We start from the raw sequence: 7,032 nt of genomic DNA, 5'->3' as shown, positions 1-7,032 counted from the left end.
TTCATCATCAAAATATGTTTAAGGATTGTCATGCAAGTTTTTAAGTGATTTCCAAGGCAAAATGCTCTACTATTTAAAAAAAAAACAAAAAAAAAAACACTGAAGAAATTGTTTACAGTGAAAAACTTACAAAATTTGTTTAATAAAATTCTATTTATTTGTAGACCTCTAAAACTTTACTTTCTACTGGGAGTACAAAATTTGTGCTGGAAACACCAAATCCAGTATTTTGATTGGTTGATTTGTGCTGGAAACACCAAATCCAGTATTTCGATTGGTTGATTTGAGCTGGAAACACCAAATCCAGTATTTCGATTCTTTGATATTCATAGTCTGATATATAAGAGAATATCTCAAAAGTTATATTACTGAAAGTCTGGGGCTAACATCAAATTTTACTTGCATTCTTTTCAATTAACTAGGTTCTTCATCTCATCCATCATACAATTTGAGAACTATTTAGATGGTCCAAGAAAACATGGTAGACCAGGCTGCATAACTTGTTAAACTGCAAATATATCACTTGCCAAACTCTTTGAGCTAAAGTTAAACTGTGTTATCAATATTATCTTTCTCTAGTCTATATTCAAAATCAAAATTCTAATTATGAATGAGAAAAACGAGTGACATTATCGATAACAGATAAACAAGTGACATTTATTAATTACCGATAAACATGTGAAATTCATTTTTCACATTGTTGAAAATTTTAACCACTAAGAAAACCTTCTATTTTTTTTGAAAAACCATGAAAAAGTTGTCTTTACTGAAGTTTTAAATTTCTGACAGCTTAAGATGTTTAAAAACTTTTATATTTCTGATAGCGTGAGATGTTTCATCAAGGATTAAATACACTTATTTTCTCCATATATTTATTATTTATTTCTTAAGATTTGTTGATCAAAACCATAATTATTAAATGCATTTTTTTGTTTGAAAACAATATGTTTTATGCATGCTCTATCAGGATTACAAAGTTTATAAACCAGGACAAAAAGTTTTAGACTATTTGTTTGTTATATGATGTTTTACAAACTTCTCATTACTGCCGGAGACTGTGATGGAAATTTTTATTGCATGTTGACGTGATCGTTGCCATGGCAATTCATTTTGGTTGTTATGGACATTGAACCCGGTGATTGTTTTTTGAACGAAATCGATGTATTATCTTTTTATAAGCCCATCTTAGGAAATTGTAAAAAAGGGAGATAAGTCAAGTGATTTACCTACAAATTGAAAAAAAATCTTAAAAAAGTTCTTGATTTTAAAGACTACATTAGAATGCTTGATAAATTACAGAGTTATCTCCCTTTTTAATATGTGTATACTCTTGATATTTGATTGTTGTTCAGCAGTGTATGTTTTAGTTGTGAATCCTTTTTGAAACTTATTTTGTGACAAACTTTATGTGAAATCCAGACCAGAATTAAATCATGCAGGAAGCTGGTTATTCACAAGTAAATTACGAGGGAAATACGATACACGACTTGTATCTTAAGAATTTTTTGTAGGAACATATTTCTTATAATTATTTGTATAAACTAAACATTACCACTAAAGTATACAAATATGTTTAAACCTTTAAATCCTCTTTTTGTATTCTTGCTTAAGGATGTTCGCTCCTCTGTTTCAAAATAACAAGCTTTTTGAAAGAATGTAATAAATTGATAGTATATGAATAAAGGAATTAAAAAAGCAGAAAAAATTGAAGGATCCGTGTGCTTGTTTTCTAGATAGAAGCCATCGAAAATTTGGCAGGAAATGATTCTCTCTAGATTTTTCATACATTTAACATTGGCGCCATTTTTCTTTCAAAAACTATGAAAAAATAACAAGGATTTCATAATATTTTTAAATATGACTTTTTAAACTATATGGTATAAAATAATGAAAAGAAAAGTAGGGGTTAGTGGGCAAAATTTTTAATGGCACTACATGGATAAAACCAGAGGAATCTGAATATCTGGCAAAAATTCAAAAATAAGAGGAGCGAACATCCTTAAGTGTTTAGGGTTGATTTGAAACAAAGTTATAGAATTTTAAAAGAGAAAATATTGTCACATGATTGGTCAGAGAGTGGACATGCTTGGTCAGAGATTGTTGTGGACAGGTTGGCCAAGGCTACTAAGTGTTTCAGCCGTGGAGCTGTTTATTTGTATAGATTGGTATTTACTATATATTATGCATATGTGTTCATTTTGATCATACCTGTAGGGATGTTGTTTCAGAAATCATAGATCATTTTTGTTTTCTGTTATCATTAGAAACTGCTGTGTATAGAAGACAGGTTAAGATAATCACCATTTAATAATTGTCAGAAAGAGAAAAGCTATTTGTGGAATTAAAACCTATAATAAATAATCAGGTATTCAAAATTAAATAGGATGTAATGAAGATTATCAAATATGATTATAAGGGAGATAATCAGGCCTGTTTTCTATACACAAACTGTGTGGAGTGTTTTTTTTTTTACTTATCTACCTCTCTTTTTGTTTTCTTCAGTGATTTTGTGAATCTTAGATATGTAAACTTAAAATCCAATTTATTTTAATTGTTCTATATCTTGCAGGTGCTTGTATACAATTAATATTTACTTGAATGCTTCACTGTACAACAAGAATCTGACCAATTAAGGGGATACCCAACACTTTGTCTAAAATAGATTTGGATCGTTTAATTTTTTGACAAAATGTTTACTTTGACCTGTTTATAAAAATTTCAAGAAATTTGAACCACACAATTTACAGGAATTTCATTGGATATATAGCAGTTTGACAAACACTAATATTGATCATTGAGAAGCTTAATTTCTCTTTACTAATAGTAAATGATTAAAACGTTCAGCTGATTTTTTAAGAGTTAACTCACTTAGGTGTTTGGTACCCCCTTAATAACAGAGCAAAAGTTGGCACCTCTCAGTACTTCTATCTGGATAGTAAGATCTGATTCATTCATAGATTTATACTTGATTGTATATCATATCTTAAATCTTTATTATGAGATATACTATTTTTGTTACATGCAATTTGTATTCAAATCAAGGACTTTATCATTACTTTAATTCTGATATGAAATGTATTAGTAAAACAATGAAACCATTCATGATAGATTTCAACTATTGTATAATTTAATCATCGATAAAAATTGATGAAGCGAACTAATGAATTTAAAAACCTTGAATGATAATATTATTTGTGGGTTTTTGTCAGAAGATTATAGTGGGCATCAGTTGCAGTTGACTTTTCACCTTTTTACACTTGTCATATATAAGATCTGTAGAAGAAACGTATTTATCAACACTTTTTATGTTTAAAAATTTCTGATTTTGTTGGAAACATTGCTTAAAAATAACAGTTGTTTTAAATGAATCATGGATCTTTGTCCAACAAACCTGTGCATAACTTAGTGCAGCTGTGCATAATACGTGCAGATCAGTTTTTTCCATGTACTTAATTTCAAATTATAAGTAATCACTTTTTTTATGGAGACACTTTTAGAAGTTCCTTTTGAAGACAGATCTAATTTTGGTATAGAGTATTTATAATGATTTGTTTTGTTGAAATCCCCAAAGCAAAATAGTGCTAATGTTGTTGGTATTAGATCTGATCATTTCATCATTAATAAATGACCATTCCAAAATCTTCTCTTTTGAGAATATTATAATCCTATTGAATTTTAAAAAAAATTTTGAACTTATATTAGAACCATTTGATAGTCAAGATTTAACCATGGTAATGAAAAGCAACAAGCATTTGTATTATTTAGTAAGATCACCTACTAAAAATGTCAATAGATAATTTACATTAGATGTTGCCCTTCAATTGGACAATTTTTTACTTTTTTATGCAATGTTGCATATTTTTTCGAAAACTAAAAGAGATAGAAGGGAACTTTGTATACCAGAGTTGATCAACAATTCAAAGTCCTCAGATTTGGGAGCTAAATATATGAAATTTACATACTTTTATAAAACTGTGTTATTAAACTATTTTTAAAACCAGAAGATTTTTAGAGAAAGAAGATTTCTTGTGAATGGCCTTTTACTTTTGTATGAATTAATTTGTTGACTGATTTTTATGCAGCATCCCATCGGTAGGCTTCAAAAAAACTTTTTTATCTAATATAGAAACAATAAGCTTTTTTACCTCTTAAAACCAACTTTCTTTTTTTTACCTCATACAAAACCTACAAACATGAAATGATATTTTTGGTTCTTTTTTTGTTTAGTGTATATTTTCATCAAGATAATAGTTAATAATAATAAGATAATAGTATTAGATTTGTGGAATTTGCAGAAAATCAATAAATGACAAATAAAAAGGAAAAAAATGTGATGAGGTGCTGTAGGGAAAACCTTATATAGTTTTTAAAAAGTGCTAGGTCAGCTATTTATGGCCCAAACATTTTAAATAGTTTCTTTTATCACAAACCACTGTTGTTTATTATATATATATATATATCAGAATGTTATTAGAGAACATTTGTATTGTAAGATGACCGGATGATCTACAGGGAAAGCAGGTTGTATTTACTGAGGTCACTGATTCACGAGTCAAATACACAATATTTTTATGTGTCTCTTCTTTTGCATCTTGTTTTTGATTTCCATCATGTTTTGCTTTTTTTTTAATTGTCAAAATCAGTGGGGGGCCATTGAAGGGAATCTGGAGAATTTAAATTGCTTAAATTATGATTTTATCCTTTTTGTTTTAAAAAGTCATTTCACATCATCATCAATATAACATAGTGAACAGAAGTAGAATGATGAAAGGCTTGTCATTCTCCAGTCCCTTCCTGGTGCCTCCTTGTTTGTAAAGTGGTAGATAATTATACATGTACCTCTTTGTCTAGTTTGTTGAGGTGTACCATTATTTTATTGTACAGAAGATGACATATTACCTCAGGTTAACCTCAACAAATCAGAAATACTTGTAATAATAAAATACTCACTATAACAGTGAACCAACATGTTGTCTCTTTCTCAAGTCACCTGACCAACACATCTTACCTCAGGTTAACCTCAACAAATCAGAAATACTTGTAATAATAAAATACTCACTATAACAGTGAACCAACATGTTGTCTCTTTCTCAAGTCACCTGACCAACACATCTGACCGCAGGTTAACCTCAACAAATCAGAAATACTTGTAATAATAAAATACTCACTATAACAGTGAACCAACATGTTGTCTCTTTCTCAAGTCACCTGACCAACACATCTGACGGCAGGTTAACCTCAACAAATCAGAAATACTTGTAATAATAAAATACTCACTATAACAGTGAACCAACATGTTGTCTCTTTCTCAAGTCACCTGACCAACACATCTGACCGCAGGTTAACCTCAACAAATCAGAAATACTTGTAATAATAAAATACTCACTATAACAGTGAACCAACATGTTGTTTCTGTCTCAAGTCACATGACCAACACATCTGACCGCAGGTTAACCTCAACAAATAAAAAATGCTTGTAATAATAAAATACTCACTATAACAGTGAACCAACATGTTGTCTCTTTCTCAAGTCACCTGACCAACACATCTGACGGCAGGTTAACCTCAACAAATCAGAAATACTTGTAATAATAAAATACTCACTATAACAGTGAACCAACATGTTGTCTCTTTCTCAAGTCACCTGACCAACACATCTGACCGCAGGTTAACCTCAACAAATCAGAAATACTTGTAATAATAAAATACTCACTATAACAGTGAACCAACATGTTGTCTCTTTCTCAAGTCACCTGACCAACACATCTGACCGCAGGTTAACCTCAACAAATAAAAAATGCTTGTAATAATAAAATACTCACTATAACAGTGAACCAACATGTTGTCTCTTTCTCAAGTCACCTGACCAACACATCTGACGGCAGGTTAACCTCAACAAATCAGAAATACTTGTAATAATAAAATACTCACTATAACAGTGAACCAACATGTTGTCTCTTTCTCAAGTCACCTGACCAACACATCTGACCGCAGGTTAACCTCAACAAATCAGAAATACTTGTAATAATAAAATACTCACTATAACAGTGAACCAACATGTTGTCTCTTTCTCAAGTCACCTGACCAACACATCTGACGGCAGGTTAACCTCAACAAATCAGAAATACTTGTAATAATAAAATACTCACTATAACAGTGAACCAACATGTTGTCTCTTTCTCAAGTCACCTGACCAACACATCTGACGGCAGGTTAACCTCAACAAATCAGAAATACTTGTAATAATAAAATACTCACTATAACAGTGAACCAACATGTTGTCTCTTTCTCAAGTCACCTGACCAACACATCTGACCGCAGGTTAACCTCAACAAATCAGAAATACTTGTAATAATAAAATACTCACTATAACAGTGAACCAACATGTTGTCTCTTTCTCAAGTCACCTGACCAACACATCTGACGGCAGGTTAACCTCAACAAATCAGAAATACTTGTAATAATAAAATACTCACTATAACAGTGAACCAACATGTTGTTTCTTTCTCAAGTCGCACAGTAAAATGTTCAGAAGACACGATCACAAATAGGTCAACAAAGCAAAAAAGCTGAAATTACCAGTCAACTTCTGTGGAAGTTATTACCCTAAAAGGACAACATTTAAAAAATAAGACCACCGAAACTTCAATTATTGAATAAATATTTTTGGTTTCTTAATAAGAGAGTGGAAACGCAAAATGAGGTTCATAGTTTCCACTTAAACTTATTTTGGTCTATTTGACACATATACCTGAGATTTGACTATTCAATTGATTACATTTTCTACAAAAGCATACATAGCACCCTGCGACTATACTGTAAATTCAGAAATTATTGCCTGCATTTATTATTGCGATTTTGTCATTTTAAACTAAAATGCGATTTTAACTTTTGCGATATTGAGAAAAATCCTGTTTAATTCATATAAAAAAAATCAAAATTAGAGTTTAAATTATTGCGATTAGGCCAAGTAAATTTAATTAGTAGATTTTCATCCAAATTTTTGAAAAAAATGGGGTGGGTGGGAGGATT

General features: G+C 30.4%; 1 long non-coding RNA gene across 2 annotated transcripts; it reads right to left on the bottom strand.

Moving 5' to 3' along the window:
- Positions 1-4,740: 4,740 nt before the first annotated feature.
- LOC127732555 (uncharacterized) lies at positions 4,741-6,425 on the bottom strand. 2 transcript variants are annotated; one of them, XR_007996307.1, is made up of 3 exons: positions 5,892-6,425; positions 5,565-5,782; positions 4,741-5,346 (listed from the first exon to the last, which is right to left on the bottom strand). It is a non-coding gene; the product is annotated as an uncharacterized LOC127732555 (long non-coding RNA). The 2 variants fall into 2 exon arrangements; XR_007996308.1 differs by having other exon boundaries at positions 6,110-6,425.
- Positions 6,426-7,032: the final 607 nt, after the last annotated feature.

This window comes from Mytilus californianus, unplaced genomic scaffold (genome assembly GCF_021869535.1).
Source record: "Mytilus californianus isolate M0D057914Y unplaced genomic scaffold, xbMytCali1.0.p SCAF_25, whole genome shotgun sequence".
NCBI lineage: Eukaryota > Metazoa > Mollusca > Bivalvia > Mytilida > Mytilidae > Mytilus > Mytilus californianus.
Note: the sequence above shows the minus strand (reverse complement) of the source record. Positions and strands in the feature narration are given on the sequence as shown.